Source organism: Sus scrofa, chromosome 13 (assembly GCF_054392235.1).
Source record: "Sus scrofa isolate SSC_HxYL_T2T_F1_AM1 chromosome 13, Sscrofa_HxYL_maternal_Yorkshire_Landrace_v2.0, whole genome shotgun sequence".
Classification (NCBI taxonomy): Eukaryota; Metazoa; Chordata; class Mammalia; order Artiodactyla; family Suidae; genus Sus; species Sus scrofa.
Window position 1 is genome coordinate 212,888,368 of NC_139395.1, and position 23,801 is coordinate 212,912,168.

At 46.5% G+C, this 23,801-nt stretch overlaps 1 long non-coding RNA gene across 4 annotated transcripts in view; it reads left to right on the forward strand.

Annotated features, from left to right (window-relative positions):
* Positions 1-1,088: 1,088 nt before the first annotated feature.
* The window catches only part of LOC106508031 (uncharacterized), a 30,210-nt gene continuing 7,497 nt past the window's right edge, over positions 1,089-23,801 (forward strand). Inside the window, exons 1-3 of one of the 4 annotated variants that reach the window (XR_001304561.3) lie at positions 1,089-1,280; positions 8,801-8,941; positions 17,856-19,387. This is a non-coding gene — a long non-coding RNA (uncharacterized LOC106508031). Of the gene's footprint in view, positions 1,281-8,800; positions 8,942-17,696; positions 19,388-23,801 lie in introns of those variants that run through there. The other 3 variants (XR_001304560.3, XR_002338041.2, XR_002338042.2) reach the window with 3 other exon arrangements.

Consider the following 23,801-nt stretch of genomic DNA (forward strand, 5'->3'; position numbering starts at 1 on the left):
TTTTCTATTATACTTTAACATGTGAAAAGTTCACAATAATAATAAAAAGAAGTCAGAAAAATAAATTTTCTCTGAAACCTTCCATGCTTCCCTTTGCCTCTGAGATTAATTCATATAAGCTCTTAAGATGCCCTTTTCATCAGTGCAACACCTAACATTATTTTATGTGTGTTTCTGTTTAAAGACACTATTTTTAATGCCTTTGTTGATTCATTGACATCGAACTCACAGCCAACAGAATAACACATGCCTGAAGGAAGCTTCTCTAACACATGTATTTTCTCCATAAGACCCATTCCAGCTTTCTTGTGTATAGGGACACTGGAGAGCACTTTGGTAGTGTTCTTTGGGACATTTTAACAGTGAAGTCACCAACAGAAAGTACAAAATGTGGCTCTTAAGAGACCAGGAAAAGGACCCTTGTTTATAGCACAAAAGCTGAAATAAGAACAGAGAGTACTTCCTGGATCAGCCTTGCCAGGAATATGTGCAGAGATGATGCAAATTCTTCACCGCTCTGAGCAAGTGCATGTCCATGCGTGAACAGTTGTGAAAGCGCCATGAGTATCGATTAGGGGGTTATAAATAAATTTTAGGCAGTAGGAGAATTTGCAAATATGGGATCCATGAATAATGAGAACTGACTGTAGCTCCAGTGTCTGTTTGCCCGACACCCAGGGTAGGCAGGGAAGCTGAGCAGATGGCAATACAGACAAGCAGAGCCCTTCCCTCGTGGGGCCTGGGGACCACTGTGGGAGAGCCAACCCAAGCCAACAAAAACCTAGTACCTCTATCCTTTCACATTGTGCAAAGAGCCATAAAGGAAATGGAACGGTTCAGCCCTCTCTGAACCAGACAGGTTGGTGGAAGATGGTACAGAGAGTGTTCCAGGCTGTGGGAACTGTGCATACAAAAGCCCTGAGATGGGAAAAAGCTCAGAGTCTTAACTTTCAGGTATTCAATCTGTCAGCAAGTCTTTTTGGTTCTGCTTTCCTAATATATCCAGAATCATTCACTTCTCGCCACCATCCTGTGCCAAGAAATGGAAGTAGAACAGCGTGGCCACAGCCCAGAAGGAAAGGGGAAGTGGCCTGAGATGTTGGCAGGGGCCAGATCATGCAGGACTTGGGAGGCCCTGGAAAGGAGTCTGGCTGAAGTGGAAATGCTGTGAGAAGCCACATAAATGTAGAGTTTCAACAAGCGAGCGATGAGATGTGATTTGTATTCTAAGACCAGGTCTTCCTGAGAAGAGGAAGCACCGGGGGCAAATCAGAGCAGAGGTGAGTTCTCCTGTGATTGTCCCTGGGGTGTTGGTAATGAAGCAGGAAAGAAACAGGTCAATTTGGAAGGTATTTCGGGGGTTAGAATGGACTGGACTTGCTGGTGGCTGGTAGGCAGTGGGTGAGTGGTCAGGGAGCAGCCCTGGGGCCCCCGCGTTCAAGCTCTTGGGCTCAGCTCTTCCTGTCTTGGTCAGTCTGTCTTGTTTCCTCATCCTCATTCCTCCAGGCTTGGCCCTCGCCACTCCTGACCTCTGACATGTGGCTGCGAACTCCTTTCACATTTAGTGTCTTTGTCTCTTTCTCACTCTCGTCACACAGTGTCCAGTACTGTTAGAAGCTTCTGTGTATGTCATCTCTCTCCGGGTTGATCGAAGCTCTCAGAGAGCCCTTCCCTCCTGTGTCCCTATGCCACCTCTGATGACTCTCACCCTGGCATCTCTCACTTGGACCCCACCCCTGACACCAAAATTCATATCTCCAACTGCCTGCTCTGTACCTCTACCAGAACAACGAACGGGCATCTCAGACGTAACTTGTCCAAAACTGGGCTCCTAAGATGCTCCCACACTCCTCCTCCCCACATGCTTCTCTTTTTGGTTGATAGCATCTTGATTCTCATTATTCAGGTCAAAAAGCTTGGAGTCATCCTTGTTTCTCTCTGATGTGCCATGGTCAGTCTCTCAGCAAGTCTTTTGGGCTCTACGTTCCAAGTGCATTTGCCGTCTGACCACTTCTCACCATCTCCCCGTCCCACCCTGCTTCACGCCCGCAGAATTTGTCACTTGGATAATGGCAGTGACCTCAGACGGAGAGTCCTGCACATCCTCCTCCTTTCTGACCTCACTTGGCGCCGCTGTGTCCCCCTAACTCCCCCCCTGCCATGCCGAGCCCTTTGCTCTTCCTTCTGCAAAGCGGGTTCACTCCCACCCAGAGCCTCTGGACTTCCTGTTCCTTCTGCCCAAAGCCTTTCCCCCACATATCTGCTCGGCACATCCCTGGTCCCCTTGAGTCCTCATGCAAATTTCCCTTCTTGGAGAGGTCTTCCCTGACCATCCTAATAAAAATGGCATATAACCTCCCTTCCCCAGCCGCCTACCCTGTCTTCTTGATCTATTTCCCCCATAGCACTGATGATCTTCTGCCTTCTCTATGTTTTCTTATTTCTTTTCCATTTCTTCTTGCTGAAGTGGTTGTTTATGTCGTCCCCATTGTGTCCTTGCCTCATGAAATACAACCAGCAGGGCCAGCTGCATGGCTAGTCCGTGCAGGCATGATGACTTTGCACTTGGTGTAACGCTCTGCTGTTTGCATCTTGAAATCCTTAGTGCTTTTTGAACAAGCCCCTGGCCTATTTTCATTTCACATATGGCCTTTGCAGATTATGACGACCAGCCATATATTAGGCAGTCGATAAATCATGCGCTGAATGTCGAATGTGGTGGCTGGCAAAGCAGATGTGCGGCAGATGGGTGCCGATGGGTCAGCTGACGGGAGGGAAAGCTGTTCACGCCTTCGGTTATTCTTTCACATACCCCCTGAGTCGTTCCACAACTGTTTATCCGAGGAGACGGAAATCAAGATTTTTGCACACTGGTAGTGACCCTTAAGTATCAGGCTTGCACATTATAGACTTGAGATATTTTAAGAATCACGACATCCTGTGACGCAAGCATGAGGGTCTCCACTTCGACCAGGACTTGCTGAGGTCGTGTGGCTGGGGAAAGCGTGTTGCTGGCGGGACTGTGTTACAGGGCAGCTCCCGTGTCCTCAGGCGCCTCCTCCACGATTGCCTTCCATTCATTGGCTTCTCTCTCAGACAAAGCCTCTGCCCACCTTTTCTTAGCCTCATTCTTTCCACCTGTCGGAATTGGAAAGGACCTGCTGTCAGTCATTCATTTCCTATTGCGGACTCATTAATCCATGGGTCACCTTTTGCCAGGTGGTCTCATTTTTACGTTATCTCCAAGGAATGAGAGGCGGTGTTTCCCTGAGAAGGACTTTGTAACCCCAAGAAGCAAGTGCCGAGGCTCTGGAATAAACAGGCACCCCAAAGCCCTGAAGTCACCCCCAAATCTGTCCATACATCAGGCCATGCCTGGATAATAGAAATAGAAAAGTGGCTCTACTTTTGGCCACAGATGCCAGAAAGCTGTGAAAAGCTAGGGAAATTTATTTATTTATTTTCCTTTTTACGGCCGCACCTGAAGCATATGGAAGATCCCAGGGTAGAGGTTGAATGGGAGCTGCAGCTGCCTGCCTACCCCACAGCCATGGCAACACTGGGTCCGAGCTGCATCTGCGACCTATCCTGCAACTTGTGGCAGCACCAGATCCTTAACTCACTGAGCAAGGCCAAGGAGTGAACCTGTATCCTCACCGACAACATGTCGGGTTCTTAACCCCCTGAGCCACAATGGGAACTCTGGGAAACCCATTTTGAGTAACACTTTTTATAAGAAAGAAGAGAAAATGAAAGTTGTTAATCATAGGATAAATTTTTTTAGACAAAAATGGCAATTTAGGTAGAAATACAAATTTAGACTACAGCTGCCCTCTCATGGGGGAGCTGGTGATTAAGTCAGAAGTTACATCTATAGCCACTGGAATTTATAAGCTAAGAATGGGGACCAGACCTTAATTATGAGATACACAGAAAACCAATGCTACAGAAGCCAGATAAAAAGGTGGCAATTCCAAATAGTCGACCTTGGCATTTGTCTTTGCGATTTCATTTGAAAATGGAGTACGTCTGGGAGTTCCCGTCGTGGCTCAGTCGTTAACGAATCCGACTAGGAACCATGAGGTTGCGGGTTTGAACCCTGCCTTTGCTTAGTGGTTTAAGGATCCGGCGTTGCCGTGAGCTGTGGTGTAGGTTGCAGACGCGGCTCGGATCCTGTGTTGCTGTGGTTGTGGCGTAGGTCGGCAGCTACAGCTCCGATTGGACCCCTAGGCTGGGAACCTCCATATGCCACGGGAGCGGCCCAAGAAATGGCAAAAAGACAAAAAAAAAAAAAAAAAAAAAAAGAAAGAAAGAAAGAAAATGGAGTACGTCTGAAATTCTCAGAATTGATAAAATGTATGAAATACCTAAGAATATAATGTATAACCCAAATATGATAATCAATAAAAATAAATCTATTCGGTACCTAGGTATAAATACAATAAGAAATATTTATAAGAAACAGAATTCCCATCGTGGCTCAGCAGTTAACGAAACCAACTAGTATCCATGAGGATGCAGGTTCCATCCCTGGCCTTGCTCAGTGGGTTGGGGATCCGGTGTTGTGAGCTGTGGTGTAGGCCAGCAGCTGTAGCTCTAATTCGATCCCTGGCCTAGGAACATCCATATGCTGTGGGTGCAACTTTAGAAAGATCAAAAAAAAAAAAAAAAAGAAAAAAAAAAAGACAAGAAATATAAATATTGAAATTTCGAGCTTGCTTTTTGCACTCAGACCCAGTCCCCTATGCTATAAGGATGCTTTAATTGGCAAATAAGGGAACATGAATCCAGCCAAGCTTAGGACAAAGGGGGACTTGACTTATTTATTTATTGTTTTTGCTCGGGGATGAGCAGGGTTGGGAATCTGTCCGCCTCCCCTTGGTCTCTGCAGCTTGGCTCCCGCAGGCATCATTCTTTCCGGCTCTGGCTGCAGACACATGTCCTCTGGCCAGAGGAACATGATATTTCACTCCCAGATCTCTGTGGCTTGATGCCCAAAGGGCAAAGGGAGCACCTCTTTGCCCCAGCAGGGACATGTGAAATTGTGGATGAGCTGGACTGCCCTGCCAGGTCACATGCCCCTCCCTTGGCTTTGCAGGTTGGCAGGAGCCATGGGGGCCTGAGATTGGCCAGGCCTTTGCCACTGTCACCACGTCCTTGGGGCCACTGAGGCTTAGCCCTGAAGAACCACATCAGCTTGGTGAGAAGCAGGTCCTCAAAGGAACAGGGAAGGGAAACAACAATCTCCCATGATCTCAGCTTTCCCCCTATGCTAACAAAAGACGTTTTCTCTCTGAGACTGTAGAAAGCACCACGTTTTAAAGAATGTTTTTAAAGCCCTTTCTTCTGGATGTTTCCATAAGCCAGGTGCTTTGCATTCCAGTCAAAGACTTGGATAGAGAATTTTCCAATTTAAAGCTAACTTATTTATTTTATTTATTTATTTTTCTTTTTAGGGCTGTGCTTGCCACATATGGAAGTTCCCAGGCTAGGGGTCCAATCAGAGCTGCAACTGCTGGCCTCCACCACAGCCATGGCGACACTGCATCTGAGACCTATACCTCAGCTTGAAGCAGTGCTGAATTCTTTTTTTTTTTTTTTTTTTGTCTTTTTGCCACTTCTTGGGCCGCTCCCGCGATATGGAGGGTCCCAGGCTAGGAGTCTAATCGGAGCTGTAGCTGCCAGCTTATGCCAGAGCCACAGCAACGCAGGATCCGAGCTGCATCTGCGACCTACACCACAGCTCCTGGCAATGCCGGATCATTAACCCACTGAGCAAGGGCAGGGATCGAACCCGCAACCTCATGGTTCCTAGTCAGATTCGTTAACCACTGTGCCATGACGGGAACTCCATAGAGCTGAATTCTTAACCCAGTGAGCGATGCCAGGGATGGAGCCTGCATCCTCATGGATACTAGTTGGGTTCTTAACCCATTGAGCTACAATGAAAACTCCAAGGATAATTTATTTCTTACTTTGGGAGCTGTTGATAAAATGTAGGCTTTGATATTATTTTTTTGGGGGGGGGCCTCTGATATTAAATTGGAATACTTCTGTACAGCAAAAGAAATGGCCAACAAAATGAGAAGACAACCTACTGAATGGGAAAAATATTTGCAAATCATATATCTGATAAGGGGCTAAGAGCCAAAATGTATAAAGAACTCCTATGACTCAAGAGCAAACAAATAATCCCATTAAAAAATGGGCAGAGGATGTGAAGAGACAGTTTTCCAAAGGAGACATATAGATGGCGAAGACATACGTGAAAAGATGCTCAAAATCAGTAGTCATCAGGGAAATGCAAATCAAAACCATCAGCTATCACCCCATGCCTGTTAGAATGGTTATTACCCAAAAGATAAGGAGGAGTTCCCATTTCGGCTCAGTGGGTTAAGAACCAACGTTGTCTTTGTGAAGACTCGGGTGCCATCCCTGGCCTTGCTCAGTAGATTAAGGAATTAATGTAAGCTACAGTGTAGGTGCCAGATGCAGCTTGGATCCGGTGTTGCTATGGCTACAGTGTAGGCTGCAGTTGCAGCTCCGATTCGACTCCTGGCCCAGGAACTTCTATATGCTGCTGCAGGTGCAGCTGGTAAAAATAAAAATTAAAAATTAAAAAAAAAGAGGAATAACAAACATTGGTGAGGATGTGGAGAGAAGGGGATATTCCTGCACTGTTGGTGGGAATATAGATGGCGATTGGTGCAGTCATGGTGGAAAGCAAGAAGGAGGTTTCTGTTTTGCCAAAGAATTAAAAAGAAAACTACCGTATGATCCAGAAATTCCGCTCCTGGGTATTCACCTGAAGAAAACGAAAACACTAATTTGAAAAGGTTTATGCATATATGCCCTCTCATGTTCATTGCAGCATTATTTACAACTGCCAAGACGTGGAAACAACATAAAAGTCCACCAACAGATGAATGGGTAAAGAAACTGATCATATATTCTATATGTGCACAATGTAATATTTTATATAGGCAATGTAACTATTTTTTATATGCGCAATGTATATATTTTATACACACAACATAAAATTTGTATATATTTTATATATGCACAATGGAATATTATTCAGCAATAAAAAATCAAATACTGCCCTTTGTGACCACATAAATGGATCTTGAGGGCACTATGCTGAGTGAAATGTCAGTCAGAGAAAGACAAATATCATATGATTTCACTTATATGTGGAATCGAGAAAAGTACAAACAAGGAGTTCCCTGGTGGCTCAGCAGCACATCTGTCATTGTCGCTGCTGTGGTGGCAGTTTGATCTCTGGCCTGGGCACTTCCTCATACTGTGGGTACGGCTAAAAAAATAAATACACAAATAAAAAATAAAATTAAAAGTCAAAAACCAATAAAAAACAGAACTCATAGATACAGAGAGCAGACGGGTGGCTGCCAGAGACAGGGGGTTGGGGGAAATTGGGTGAAATGGTTGAAGGAGGTCAAAAGGTCCCAATTTCCAGTTATAAAATACGTAAGTTGTGGGGATGCAAAGCACGCATGGTGGCTATAGTTAGTTACACTATCATGTATTTGGAAGTTGCTCAGACCGTAAAAGTTCTCATTACAAGAAAAAAAGTTTATGGGGAGTTCAACTGTGGCTCAGCAGAAACGAATCTGACCAGCAATCCATGAGGATGCAGGTTCGATCCCAGGCCTCTCTCAGTGGGTTAAGGATCTGGCGTTGCTGTGAGCTGTGGTGTAGGTTGCAGACCCCGTTCAGATCCTGTGTTGCTGTGGCTGTGGTGCAGGCCGGCAGCTACAGCTCTGAATTGACCCCTAGCCTGGGAACCTCCATATGCCATGGGTGCAGCCCTAAAAAGACAAAAAAAAAAAAAAAAAAAAAAATTTAACCAGACATTTTGTGGTGATCATTTCACAGTATATAAAAATCACATGGGCTCTGAGGTCAGGCAAATCTGGATTTTTTTTTTTTTTTTTTTTTTTTGTCTTTTTGCCTTTTCTAGGGCCGCTCCCACAGCATATGGAGGTTCCCAGGCTAGGGGTCCAATTGGAGTTGTAGCCACCAGCCTATACCAGGGCCACAGCAACTCAGGATCCAAGCTGCATCTGTGACCTACACCACAGCTCACTGCAACACTGGATCTCTAACCCAGAGCAAGGCCAGGGATCGAACCCGCAACCTCATGGTTCCTAGTCGGATTCGTTAACCCCTGAGCCACGACGGGAACTCCAGGCAAATCTGGATTTAAATCTTGATTCTCCTGCAGAATGTAGAAACTTGAGAACGTTACTTAGGTTCTGGGGGCCTCACTTTGTAAAATGGAGATAAAATTACACCGCTCTGAGTTTTATGGTGAGGGTTAGAGAAGATAACTTGCATTACAAAAGAGCACAGGGTCTCAGCCAATGTTCTTTTATTTACCTTCCCCTTCAAGTACGGACTGGGTAGTTCTTTACCCTTCGAGAAATCTCGGAAAAGCAAAATATGGCAGCATTTTGTGCAGTGACGCTCTACGGCGTACTCTTATCACTGGTCATGTTCATTATACGAAAATAATCCACGCAAGTCTCTTTCTTTTCCATTGGAAGTCAGATTCTTTGAGACCCAGGGCCATATGTTACCTATTTTTACATCCCCAGCGTCAAACCTGCCACTTGGAACACAACAGGAATTCCATCAATGCAGAGCCACTGAACTAGTGAACCGCCAGGCAAAGCTTTTGAGGGTGGCGGATCAATGGTGCCTTTAGAAAAGCAAGAGATGCAGATTAGATGCACAAGGAGTGAATATTTGATTATTTTCTGGACTTGTTTAACTTCAGATACATGTTGACTCGGACCCCAAGGAGAATGTTTATGTGAACAGGTCATCGTACTGGCTGGAGGCCGCTCAGGGAAGAGGTAGAGTTACACTTCCGGGTTTGAATCCTTGCTCCACCACCTACTTGCCTGTGGGATCCTGGGTAAGTTTCTTGATGTCTTGACACCTCAGTTTCCTCATCTTTAAAATGGGACAACAGTGGAACCAACCTCATAGGGATACTGGGAGAATTAAATGAGATAATGCAAAAAAAAGAAAAAAAACAAACAAACCTCCCCGCCCCCGCACTGGTTCCAGAGTGTGTACCTCATATGACATATGCTCAGGATAAAAATGACCACCCCAATGTATGGATTTAGGCTGTGGGAAGGGGTCTGATCTGGGGCCACAGGGCTTGCTTGGTAGTCACTGTATTTGTAGGAGTACAGGTTTGGCTGCTGTAACTAAGACAGTCCAAAGTATGGTGACTTGCCCAGATAGAATTTGGTCTCATCCTATGTGACAGGTGGCAGTCTGGGGCTTTCAGGTCAGCTCTGCATCCTTTAGCTGGGAGGATGGCTACCTGGGTCACCTTTTATGTTCTGAGGAGCCTGCTCTTGATTCTCTCATCTCCCAAAAATAGGAACGAGAAAAGGGACTGGGAGTGGGGAGGAAATTATCCTTCTGATTCTTTCTTTTTTTCTTTAATTTTATTGGAGCAAAGTTGACTGACACTGTTGTGTTAGTTTTAGGTGTAGAGCAAAGTGAATCCATCATACATATAAATCTATCCATTCTTTTTTTTTTTCCCATATAGGTTATTATAAACTATTGCATAGATTCTCCTGTGCTCTACAGTAGGTTCTTGTTTTTGTTTGTTTGTTTGTTTGTTTGTTTGTTTTGTCTTGTTACCATTTCTCGGGCCGCTCCAGTGGCATATGGAGGTTCTCAGGCTAGGGGTCTAATTGGAACTATAGCCGCCAGCCTACGCCAGAACCACAGCAACATGGGATCCGAGCCGTGTCTGTGACCTACACCACAGCTCACAGCAACGCCGGATCCTTAACCCACTGAGCGAGGCCAGGGATCGAACCCACAGCCTTATGGTTCCTAGTCGGATTCGTTAACCACTGAGCCACAACGGGAGCGCCTACAGTAGGTTCTTTTTATGCATCTATTTTATACAGTAGTGTGTATATGTTATTCCCATTTCCCAATTCCTCTCTTCCCCCAAGGGTTTCGCCTATGGTTACCCATAATATTGGTTTTGAAATCTGTGAGCTGGTTTCTGTTTTACAAATAAGTTCTTTGGTATCATTTTTAAATTAGATCCCCCATATAAGTGATGCCATATGATATTTGTCTTTCTCTGCCTGACTTCCTTCACTCAATATGATAATCTCTAGATCTATCCGTGTTGCTGCAAAGGGCATTATTTCATTCTTTTTTTATGGCTGAATAAATGAAGATGTGGTACAGACATACGATGGAATATCATCTTTCCAATTCTTTGAGGGTAAGATCCAGAAGGGACCCCATCACTTCTGCCCACGTTACCACATCACATGACCACACCCACTGCAAGAGAGACTGGGAAACGTGCTCCTTGGTGTGATGGCCATGTTGCCAGCCAAAGTGTTACATTCTGAAAGGATGGGAGCATAGAAATCGGGAGACAACCAGCAGGCTGCCAGAGCCGCTCAAGATCTCATTAAAAAGGCAAGAATGATAGTTACCTTTCAAGAGGGCTCTTTGCTGGTTTTCGGCAGCAGCAGTGCTCTACACAAAGCCACACTCCCCACGAACCAGAAGGGAATTGCGGAAATGATTCAAGCTCCCTGGCTGACTCATACATTGAGCATCCTGGAGAGAAAAGTAGCCATACACCCATTGGAGGCTTGGGGTTTCGTTTATAATAATAATAATAATGACTTTGGCACAGAAAACTTCCTGAGGGTTAATGAATGACTGGCTTGGATTATTAGCCCAAATCGCTGCCTGAAGTCTATCAATGCCTTCCAGCTTCATTTAATCTACAGGAAATTCTTTGTGTACACCCAGCTATTACTGCTTCAATCTCACAACATAAAAATGAATGGATGCTTCATTGGAACTTGTGGGGAAAAAAAAAAAAAAAAAAAAAACCAACTCGGTCACCATTGTGTGGGGCCACCAGGCTATTATTATTATTTTCAGGCACATTTCCTGCATTTTCTTTCATTCCCTCTCTGGCTTCAATTTGCTGCAGTGGCAACAACATCAGCAGCAGCTGGTCCTCTAGATTAGCGCTAATCCCCATGCTATTTATAGCCCAGGCTGCAAAGCTCATTGCAGCGTGATTCCCCATTTAAATGTGTCTTTCCAGCTAGATGGGGAGCTCCTTGAGGTCAGAGGCGACCAGTAAGATTCCCAGCTGGGCAGAGCCTGGCGATAGCATCACTCAGCAATGCTTTGTTGAATTTAAACAAATAAGAGTAGCGGCTGAATTTTAAGTAAGTTGCTATCAGTCTGGTGAATTCCTCAAAGCACACCTGGGAAGACTGGCATTTGGCTGGGTTTAAGATGGTGCCCACTTAGCACCATCTAAAATGTGATCAGTTTCCCGGGAGAACCGCTTGAAACAGAAAGGCAAGTTTGTAGAAGTGGTTGTAGAGGAGAATGTCCAATGCCATCAAGCTGTCAACTGTGAAGAGAAACCAGGGATGTGCTAAGGTCACAGGTGACTCCTCCTGCCTGGAGGCACGCCCACTGCTTCTCTGGCCTCGGATTCTCTGCTGGTCGATGTCATTGACAAAATAAGCATGTTTCCTGGACAAAGTCCTCTGGTTCAGGGAATTCGAGTTTATGGCTGGCTCCAAATTTCCTCTGCCGTGCTATTTAAACTCCTACCTTTTGGTCTGGCCCATGCTTGGCATCCCTGAAGACTTGCCAAGCAAGAGGTGCCCTGAGCAAAGATCTCCCCAGCACATGTGGTCATTGTCACTCGGTGAGCCAAGCAAATGCAGCCGTATTGCCAGGACCTTGTCTCAGTGGAAGTTTCTATACCCAGGCCATCAATAATCTACCTTGATTCTATGTGGGTCCACTAAGGTGGGCTTCAGACGGCTCCCCACTCCAACCCCCTAATTAAAACCAACTAAGTCGGTCCCAGCTACAGAAAATTCCTGGCAACAGAGGAGGTGTTAGTGGCTTTTAACACCAGCGGTGGAGATCGAGTTAAAGAAACAGGAAGCCTGGCATAGGCCGTGAAGGAGGTTAGGTAGGCATAGGATTAAGGGTTTAGAGAATGCTTGTTTCCTTCTGTTGCCCATATGAGAGCTGATAAGGGGATTTCAGGTTTTTGCGGGGGCACCTTGGAAAAGAATTAGGGAGTTTAATCAGCTAGAGGGACCTTCCCACCTTCATTTCTCAGTGTTTGTTATATGGCATGTTTGCCTGAGTTAAAGGTGCCAAAAAATAAAAATGAAAGCCCCATAGCGTTAAACGTTGACACGCTATCATCTGTCTGCTAGGAGTCTTTGACTTTTGTTTTTCTCTTCAACCCAGGGCATGAGATGCGCTGTGATTGCTCAGATACTCTTACATTACTGTGTCCAAGTCACATGCATTTAACTGGACATGTATTTATACGTAAATATATAGATTTTTTTTTGTCTTTTTAGGGCTGTGCCTGCGGCATATGGAGGGGTCGAATTGGAGCCGTAGCCGCCGGCCTACACCACAGTCACAGCCACGCAGGATCCGACCCACATCTGCGACCTACACCCCAGCTCACAGCAACACTGGATCCTCAATCCACTGAGTGAGGCCAGGGATGGAACCTGAATCCTCATGGTTCCCGGTCGGATGCGTTTCTGCTGCACCACGGCGGGAACTCCAAATAAACATATAGATTATTAAAGTTAGGTGAGGTCAAAATTTCTATATCAAAGGGAGCAGCATGTAGTGAAGTTTTCATATGTAAAAACACGTTGAATAGCTCAGCCACAGATTTCTCTGATTAACTGCTTTCCAGAAGATGAGGCAAGGCCAGATTCTTGCAGTTCTTCTGTTGAGAGCTTTTTCAAAAATTTCTTACTTTTTATTTTATTTTTTCTTTTTAAATTTTTTGGCTGCTCCGCAGCATATGGGGTTCCTGGGCCAGAGATCAGATCTGAGCCCCAGTCACCACCTAAGCTGCACCTGTGGCAGCGCTGGAGCCTTACCCACTGTGCTGGGCTGGGATCAAACCTGTGTCCCTGTGCTCCGGAGACACCACCAATTCCTTTGCACCACAGTGGGAACTCCCTGCTGAAAACTTTAAAAAATTAAAGAAGGGAGTTCCCATTAGTGCACAGAGGACGCGAATCTGACTAGTAAACCATGAGGTTTCGGGTTTGATTCCCGGTCTTGCTCAGTGGGTTAAGGATCGGGTGTTGCCGTGAGCTGTGGTGTAGGTCACAGATGTGGCTGGGATCTGGCGTTGCTGTAGCTGTGGCGTAGGCTGGTGGCTACAGCTCCTATTGGACCCCTAGTCTGGGAACCTCCATATGCTGCGGGTGTGGCCCTAAAAGACAAAAGAGAAAAAAAGAAAAAAGAAAAAAGAAAAAAAGAAAGTAAGAGAAGCTTCCCTTACCACTTCCAGTGAACACTCGAGCCATTCCTTCATCTCTCTGGGCCTCAGATTCCTTGTTACATTGAAGGAGGTACTTTCCCTTGTAAAAATATTATATTAAAGTATAGTTGATTTACAATGCTGTTTTCATTTCTACTATACAGCAAAGTGACTCAGTTATACATATATTTTTTTCATATTCTTTTCCGTTATGGTTTATCACAGGACATTGAATGCAGTTCACTGGGCTCTCCAGGAGGATCTTGCTGTTTATCTGCTAATCCCTAACTCCCAAATCCTGCCTCCCCCTTCCCCTTGGCGACCACAAGTCTGTGCTCTGTGTCTGTGTATCTTGTTTTTGTTTGTAGACATGTTGACTTGTCTCGTACTTTTGACTTCACATGTAAGTGATATCATATGGTATTTGCCTTTCTCTTTCTGACTTACTTCACTTAGTATGATAATTTCTAAGTCCATTCATGTTGCTGCAAATGGCATTATTTCATTCTTTTTTATGGCTGAGTAATATTCCATTGTACACATGTACCCCATCTTCTTTATCCATTCCTCTGTGGGTGGACATTGGATTATTTCCATGTCTTAGCTGTTGTGAATAGTGCTGCAGTGAACATAGGGGAGCATGTATCTTTTTGAATTATAGTTTTGTCTGGGTATCTGCCCAGGAGTTGGATTGCTGCATCATGTGGCAACTCTATTTTTAGAGGAATCTCCATCCTGTTTTCCATAGTGGCTTTACTAATTTACATTCCCACCAGCAGTGTAAGAGAGTTCCCTTTTCTTTTCTTTTTTCTCTTCTTTTAGCCACACCCATGGCATGTAGAAGTTCCTGGGCCAGGGATCGAACCCATGCCTCAGTTGGGACCTGTGCCATAGCTACAGCAACACTGGATCCTTAATCTGCTGTGCCACAAGGGAACTTCCAGGAGTTCCCTTTCCTCCACACTCTTTCCAGCATTTATCGTTTTTGGACTTTTTACCTCATTGTGATTTTGTTTGCATTTCTCTAATAATTCACGATGATGAGCATTGTGAATTATTAGAGAATTTCATGTGCTATTGACAATCTGTACGTCTTCGTGGAGAACTGTCTATATGTCTGTTTCGATCTACTGCCCATTTTTCAATTGGGCTATTTGGGTTTTTTTGGTTGTTGTTATCATTGATGGATGTGACCAACATCCATCAATGATGTACTTGCTTTCTCAAGGTGTTCAGGAAAGGCCAGTGTTGAAGTTCAAGACCTTCTGAACTGGAGCCCTGGATGGAATCCATCCCACTCATATTCTATTATTTAGCAGGACTCTCAAGGAATACAACCTTTGCTTTCTTCCAAATCTTATTTATTTATTTGTTTGTTTATTATTATTATTATTATTTGTCTTTTGTCTTCTTAGGGCCACATCTGCGTGGCACATGGAGGTTCCCAGGCTAGAGGATTACAGATCTGTTGCTGCTGGCCTATGCCAGAACCACAGCAATACCAGATCCAAGCCACGGTCTGTGACCTACACCACAGCTCATGGCCACGCCGGATCCTTAACCCACTGAGCAAGGCCAGGGATTGAACCCTAAACCTCATGGTTCCTAGTGGGATTCATTTCCACTGTGCCAAGACGGGAAGTCCCAGATCTTTCTTTAAGTCCGTTGCTTGAGGTGAGCATGTGGGCTCACCAGATCCTCACTTTTCATTGCAACGCCAAGACTGCAATGTGATCAGAGAAATGAGCTAAATGATGTCTTTTAAAAATTACTGGTCCCGGAGTTCCTGTTGTGGTGTAGTGGAGATGAATCCAACTAGTGTCCATGAGGATGTGGGTTCGATCCCTGGCCTTGATCAGTGGGTCAGGGAGCCAGCGTTGATGTGAGTGCAGTGTAGTTTGCAGACGTAGCTCCAGTCCTGTGTTGCTGTTGCTGTGGCTGTGGCTGTGACATAGGCTGGCAGCTGTAGCTCCAATTTGACCCCTAGCCTGGGAACTTCCCTATGCCACAGGTGTGGCCCTAAAAAGACAAAAAAAAAAAAAAATATTACTGGTCTTAGGAATTCCTGTTGTGGGTCAGTGGGTTAAGGACCCAGCATTGTCTCTGCGAGGATGCGGGTTTGATCCCTGGTCTCACTCAGGGGATTAAGGATCCAGTATTGCCACAAACTGTGGTATAGGTTGCAGATGCACTGAGATCCGTGTGGCTCTGGCTGTGGCTACAGCTGCAGCTCTGATTTGACCCCTGGCCCAAGACCTTCCATATGCTGCAGGTTCGGCCTTAAAAAAAAAATTACCTGTCCTAGTCAAGCTTTTATTTGGTGCTTCTCATTTTCCCATTGGACATAGTTTGAGGAATGAATGCAATTCAATGATGTGCTGTCTTAATGCTTCTTTCCTTTCCTGCTAATATTGGGTGTGCAATCGAGCACACACACACACACACACACACACATTTAAATAATTTATCTGTTTCCTAATTATTACACCCTGAACTTTGGAAGCAGCATGGTGTAACAGAAAGATGTGAGGCTTAGAATCCAAAGGACAGAGTGTGAATTCTAGCTCTGCTTACCTGCTGGGTGGCTTGAAGTGAGTCAGAGTAAAGCTCCCTGTTTATTCATTTTATTCGTTTCCTATTACCACTGTAATATGTTACCACACACTTGGTGGTTTTAAATAATACACATTTATTCGCTGAGAATGATGAGGTCAGATGTCTGAAGTTGACTTCCTTGGGCTGAGGCCATGGGCCTTCTGGGGGCTCCGTTTCCCTGCCTTTTCCAGCTTCAAATGCCATCTTCCCTGCATTTTGTGGTTCTTGGCTTCCTCCTCCACGTTCAAAGCCGGTAGCATAACATCCTGCTTTGGTGGTTACGGTGCCTTCTTTCCTGTCTTTCTGCCTCCCTTTTCTTTTATTTATTTACTTATTTATTTGGTTTGCCTGTGTTTTTTTTTACACAATGAATTTTACTACATTTATAGTTGTACAATGATCATCACAACCCAATTTTCTAGCATTTCCTTCCCAAACTTTCAGTGCATCCCCCCACCCCCTAACCTGTCTCCTTTGGAAACCGTAAGTTTTTCAAAGTCTGTGAGTCTATATCTGTTCTGCAAAGCAGTTCATTGTGTCCTTTTTGAGATTCCACATATAAGCGATAGCATTTGATGTTGGTGTCTCAATGTATGGCTGACTTCACTTAGCATGATAATTTCTATGTCCATCCATATTGCTAAAAAAGCTGGTATTTCATTCCTTTTGATGGCTGAGTAATATTCCATTGTGTATATGTACCACATCTTCTTGATCCACTCCTCTGTCGATGGACCTTAAGTTGTTTCCATGTCTTGGCTATTGCATAGAGTGCTGCAATGAACATCGGAGTACATGTGTCTTTGGAAGTCATGGTTTTCTCTGGTAGATGCCCAGGAGTGGGATTGCTGGATCAAGTGGTAATTCTATTTTTAGTTTTCTGAGAAATCTCCATACTGTTTTCCACAGTGGTTGCACTAATTTGCATTCCCACCAACAGTGTGATGGGGTTCCTTTTGCTCCATACCCTCTTCAGCATTTATTGTTTTATATCGCCCTTTTATAAGCACATTTGTGATTGCATTTTGTGCCCTCCTGGATAATCCAGAATAATAGTTTTAAGACCTTTAATGGAATCACATCTGTAGCAGCTCTTTTTCCATGTAAAGTAATAGCCACAGATTCTAGGGATTAGTGCTGGGGCATCTCTAGGGGCCATTATTCAGCCTACCACTATTTATTAAGGAAAGATAATATTTCCTATCCTAAAGGACATAAAAGTGGACCGAGGCTACATTTGTGAAAATGCATGTGGTGGAATTCTGTAATCCTGTTTTCAAGAAGGCAGTGTGCTCAGGTGCCCAGTGGGCTTTCAATCTTTACCAATCCCTCTTCCCCAGGAAGTTTTATTACCCTGGGGAATGAGATTCCTCCTCTGGACCCTTAGGGCAGGGAGGTTGGGGCCAGTGTGTGCAGCTACGTCCCTGGAATTGTCACCATCCTTCTGGCCTCTGGGGGAGCCGCTGGGGCTCCGAGGTGGAGGTGTGTTGGGAATTCCATGGGAGCAGCCAGGGAGAATGGCCTCACGGGCCCACGGTCTCTGAAGGTTGCTCCTGGCAGGGGAAGTCAGGAGAGGGGGCAAGGCCTGGCTCTGGCCTCTTTTAGGGAATCCGGGGTTGGGGGGCGGTCCCCCAAGTCCAGTCATGAGATGAGGGATTAAGTTGGGCTTCTACTCAATGGACCTGTGAACTCCACTCACAGGAGCTTGACGCATCTGTCATTTGTTTAGGTGCCTAAATTTCTGACTGACTTTCTTTCGGTCATGGTCAAGGAGTGAGATGAGGCAACCGTGACACCTGCCCTTCCAGAAGCTTCCCTCTTTGACTCTCCTCGAAACTCAGGGGGTGGCTGAGATGTTCTGTCAGACTTCTTCCTCTCCACCCCACAGGAACCAGGCCCAGGGAGCCGGGGTGACTTCTCAGAGTCACATGACACATGCGGCCAGCCTGAGTCCGGGGCTCTGGCTGTGACCCCAAGAACCAGGAATGTGCCCGCCTCTGACTCCTCGAAGGGATTTATTCATTCTGAAGACACTGTTTTCTGCTCCTCAGAGCCATCTTGTTGAGGCAGAGGGTGACCAGCGGCCCCCCACTCCTCCCCAGGATGCTCAACAGAGGGGTCTCCTGGGCTGTGGGATTTTGGGCTCTAAAACTGGGCAAATTGAGATGAGTTGGTCCCCCTCTGTGAGCCCTCCCACAAGCACCCAGTCACCTGCTCAGAAGGGCCTCGGAGACCTGGCCTGACTCCTCCAGGAGCCACACGCTCTTCCATCTCACTGCCAGGGCTGATTAGGAAACTAGAAGCTCCTCTTCGTATTTGAGACAGAAAATATACACCATTCAGGAAATTGGTGGGAAAACTGAGACACCAAATAGGGGAGTGGAAAAACTCAGAGATTAGCAATAACCAATGGTGCCAAGACCATTTTCTGGCTGCAGTGACAGAGGGAGGAGGTAGGGCTCCTGGCCCCCTGGGGGTGGGGGGTCACCCTTGTAGGGTTGGGGGTCACTCTTGGACGTTGAAGTCAGGTGGACCTGACCTGGGGAAGCTGGAGTCACCAGAGACCGAGCCACCTGCGGAGGCGCTGCTGCTGGGACAGAGGGAACCACCGTGCTGGCCGCTTTCCACCCCTCGCCCTCGGTCTTGCAGCAGGGGTTTCTCCTCATATGTGGAAGGTCCAGGGGCTGGGGACTGTGAGCAGAAGCCTGGCTCATTGGGCAGGCAGGAGAACTTCCCTCAGGCCTGGGTTTCTCATCCTGGGGGAGCCAGGCTTCTTTGCATGTCAGCTCCAGTGCTGACACACGGGTTTGGAATCAAACCCCCGTGACAATCAGCTACTTGAATCAAAGAAGCTCAGCCTCATCAAACATTTAAGCTGAAAGGCATCTCCAAGATCAGGGGAACACAAGCCCGGACTGCTGACGGAGAGACAGTGGCGCCAGTGTCAGGCCCAGAAGCGGGTCCAACTGCTGCTCAGGCTGGGGCAGCTTCCGCCACCGGCCACCTTGGCCCTCACGCCCATCCCGGGAAAGGAGGCCGTGGTCCCACTGCGCAGGCGCACCCACGGACAGCGTGAGCCAGATCCAGCCCTTCCCTTGACAGTGGGGACATGCGCTTGAGACTCCTGCCTCTAGGAGGCTAATGGCTGTAATTACAAATGCTTATTGCAAGAAAAGGAAAACTTCTTAGCAAAAACAAGTAAAGTCTAGAAGTTCTGATTCCATCTTTATCCAGAACAATGACAGGAGGGAGTACCGAAAAATCCAACACTTTGATTTCGTGAGATGATGGGATTCAGATGAACGAAAATGTTTTTCTTAACTTTTGGTCCCCAACAATATTGCGCTGCTTCGGCAAGCTTTATATCTCACATATACAATGTGCGTGTTTATTCAACAAATATTTATTGTGTACCTACCATTCAGTCACTCTGCAGACGTTTATTAGATGCTTAATATTGAGCGAGGCGCTGTGCCCGTGGTGAGTGAAGCGGGCGTAATTGGCGTTGTCGCCAAGCTCACCCTCTGTGTGTCCCAGGTCCTGGGGAGGGCACTCCCTCTGTCTTCATCTTCTCCCCTCCCTCCCTTCCTTGTTTCCCAAGTCCCGCCACCCTGGGAGGCAAAATGTGATGCCCTGAATAGTGATGGATGGTGTTTCTTCCATGTTTGCCGTGTCTGCTTTTGCAAATTTCTCATCCTCTCTGCAAAGCCCACCTCCAAGAATTCACTGATATATCACAGGAAGCATAACTTCAAAAAATTCTCCCCTGGAGCTCCTGTGGTCATGAACCCTATTAGCCTCCATGAAGATTTGGGTTCAATCCCTGGCCTTGCTCAGTGAGTTAAGGATCTGGCATTGCTGTGGGCTGTGGTGAAGGTCACAGATGTGGCTCAGATCCTGAGTTGCTGTGGCTGCGGTTTAGGCCAGCAGCTGTAGCTCCGGTTTAAGACCTAGCCTGGGAACTCCCATATGCCATGGGTGCAAAAAAAAAAAAAAAAAAATTCTTCCCTAACTGATTTTAACACAAGCCCCCCTGTTTCCAAGTCATGTTAGGATTCCCATGTTTTCCCTGAGGTTACATCTGTTCCAGGGGGCTTCAGTGTGCCTAGGTACATGTGTGGGTCCCTCCCATCCTAACTGGTGTCCCTGGACTTGTCCATTCATTGTTGGTCCACACAGGTTGCCAAGGATCCATCCATTGCCAGAGGCTCTGCGCAGTCTGGGTTTCCCAGCCACTTGGGTGTGCCACTGCTTCTGCCCCACAGTGGGGGCCAAGACCCCTTCATCTGGCAGCTTTCCTGCTGTGGGGTCCAGACCCCGCTCATTGAGTGCTACGTGAGCAATGAGGCTTAGGACCCCCCTTGCTATTAGATTCCATGTGGAGGTTGATCCAGCTCTTGGCCTGGGGCGGGGCTGGAGGGTCCTTCATGGGGAGCCACCAGCACCTGGGGCCCCTGACTTCCCTCTTGTCCTCTTTTTCCTCCCATTCCAGGGGAGCTTTATCTAGACTGGAACATGTGTTCACTGGGTGCTCTTTCCATCCCGTCCCCTGGGGGTTGATTTTGGTCCTTTCCATGCCCCTTGGAAACCCCCAAACTAGAAGGCAGCCAATTAACACATCCCTTCACTATGGCAGCGGGCATCAAAAGGTTCCTAGAAATTGGAGGAAAAAATCGAGAGCCAAGGGTACAAGGAAATTGTAAATCAAACCGTAGTTTGTTATTTCAATATTATCCTCCCAGTGATACATTCGTTTATCCATGGCTAGGATAAAATTCCATAAATTTATAATTAGGTGGTTAGATCATTTATAGATGGTCTCTGCTCATAGACTATGGGTGATTTGTATTCTCTCTTAAAAAATTATGCGTCTTCTGGAGTTTCCATCATGGCGCAGTGGTTAATGAATCTGACTAGGAACCATGAGGTTTTGGGTTCAATCCCTGGCCTTGCTCAGTGGGTTAAGGATCCGGCGTTGCCGTGAACAGTGGTGTAAGTCACAGACGCAGCTCAGATTCCTCGTTGCTCTGGCTCTGGTGTAGACTGGCAGCTGTAGCTCCGATTAGAACCCTAGCCTGGGAACCTCCATATGCCAAGGGAGCAGCCCTAGTAAAGGCAAAAAAAAAAAAAAAAAAAAAAAAAGGGTCTTTTAAAATTATATGCATTTTCACTAGATGATTTTCATCCCTATCTCTGGCAGTAAATATCACCTGTAATGGGCTAATGATGCCAATATTTGTATTTGTAGCCTAAACCCTTCCTCGGGGCTCCAATTGCAGAAGTGATGTTGCCACTTGGAGGTCTCAGAGGTGTTGTCAATTTAAAAGTCTAAAATGGAAAATTTGAATCCGCTCCCTCCTCATTCCTGCCCCCTAATTTTAAAAAGTGTTCTTTTCTGTGTCTTTCTCATCTCAAAGGTGCTTCAAGTCTCTCAAGTTAGGTTTGTTTGAGTAATCCTTGATCCCCATCCCACATTTCCTATCCGGTCTGTTTGTGGCTAAGCTACATTGCCCTCTAAGATATGTGCATCCAGGAGTTCCCGTCATGGCGCAGTGGTTAAGGAATCTGACTAGGAACCATGAGGTTGCGGCTTCCATCCCTGGCCTTGCTCAGAGGGTTGGGGATCCGGCGTTGGCGTGAGCTGTGGTGTAGGTCGCAGACGCGGCTCGGATCCTGCGTTGCTGTGGCTGTGGTGTAGGCCAGTGGCTACAGCTCCGATTGGACCCCTAGCCTGGGAACCTCCTCATGCCACGGGAGTGGCCCTAGAAAAGGCAAAAAGACAAAAAAACAAAAACAAAACAAAACAAAACAAAACAAAAAAAACATGCATCCACTGCATTCCACCTGCACCAGGCCAACGTCATCTTCAACTTGCATAACCTTAAAGATTTTTTTTTCCCACTCTGGGTGTAGTTTGCTTCGTGGATTACTACAGACTGGATAATTATTAACCACTGTTGAATAAACAGACCCTGAGTTTTCTCACCTGGAGGCACGCTGGATGGCGTCATGAGAGAATCCGCTTTGTTGCAACCCAACACCTACAAATGTGCTTGTGACTCTCTGTCTCTGGCTCAGGTTAGGAAACCCAGTTTGCTTCCTCTGCATCTTACCAGGCATGGCACGCCTCTCCTGATCCAACGCGGCTCAGCTTCAGCTGTCCTGGAGGACAGCTGCTGGCCTGATTTCTTTGAAACCTACACAAGGATCCTCTAAGTCAATGGTTCCCATGCTATGGAGCCCAAGCTTAAGTCGTTCCAAATACACTTCTGATTCACTGGAAATCTAGTCACTTTTTATCATGAAGATATTCATCATTCTTTTTTGTTTCTTTGGGTTTTTTTTTTTTGCCTTTTTAGGCCTCACTCTCGGCATAGGGAGGTTCCCAGGCTAGGGGTCCAATCAGAGCTACAGCTGCCAGCCTACACCACAGCCACAGCAACACAGGATCCGAGCCGCATCTGCAACATACACCACAACTCACGGCAACACCAGATCCTTAACCCACTGAGCAAGGCCGGGGATTGAACCTGCAACCTCATGGTTCCTACTGGGATTCGTTTCCTCTGCGCCATGATGGGAACATCCTATTCTTTTTTCTTTTTCTTTTTTCCATCTTTTTGCCGTTTCTAAGGCCGCTCCCGTGACATATGGAGGTTCCCAGGCTAGGGGTTCAGTCGGAGCTGTAGCCACTGGCCTACGCCAGAGCTACAGCAACACGGGATCCGAGCCTCGTCTGTGACCCACACCACAGCTCACAGCAACGCTGGGTCCTTAACCCACTGAGCAAGGCCAGGGAGTGAACCGGCAACCTCATGGTTGGTTCCTAGTTGGATTCGCTAACCATTGCGCCACGACAGGAATTCCTTTTCATCTTTTCTATTTGTCTTTTTAGGGCCACACCCATAGTATATGGAAGTTCCCAGGCTAGGGATCGAATCAGAGCTGTAGCTACTGGCCTACACCACAACCACAGCAATGCCAGATCCGAGCCGTGTCTGTGAACTACACCACAGCTCACGGCAATGCTGGATCCTTATCCCACTGAACGAGGCCAGGGATTGAATCCATGCACGGCAGTGCCCTGAGCCACAGCAGTGACAACACAGATCCTTAATCTCTAGACCATCAGGGAACTCCAATCACCTCATTTTTGCCTTCACTGAAAGCTGCCTCCTGCTGGCCATTGCCACTTCTTCAAACAACCAAAGCCACTCTTGCTTATTGTGCCAAAACCCTTAGGGACACTCAGAGGGCCAGAGTGATTCTTCAACTTCTGAGCTTCTCAGAAAACTGAAGCCACACAGCTCTCTGTGCAACAGTGACAGGTAGGGGTGGTGGCGGTGGTAGGCTCCTAAGCGGCTTGGGTCAAGTTTTTATTACTTCGAGTAAAAACAGTTCCTTCCATTTTCACATGTAGTTCCTCTGGTTCCATCCCATGGGGACAGATTCTGGTCACAGGGGTCAGAGGAGGCTGTAAATATAACAGTCCTTCCCCTTTGATGATAGTGGTTATCATTTTATTTTATTTTGTCTTTTTGGTCTTTTTAGGGCTGCACTTGTGGCATATGGAGGCTCCCAGGCTGGGGGTCCATTTAGAGCTGTAGCCACCACAGCCACAGCCACACAGGATCTGAGCCACATCTGTGACCTACACCACAGCTCAAGGCAACGGCAACACCGGATCCTTAACCCACTGAGCAAGGCCAGGGATTGAACCTGCAACCTCATGGATGCTTGTTGGGTTCATTAACTGCTGAGCCACAATGGGAACTCCGTGGTTATTATTTTAGAGGGCAGCCAGGGTTTTGGGTCTACCTTTCCCTTCCTTTCA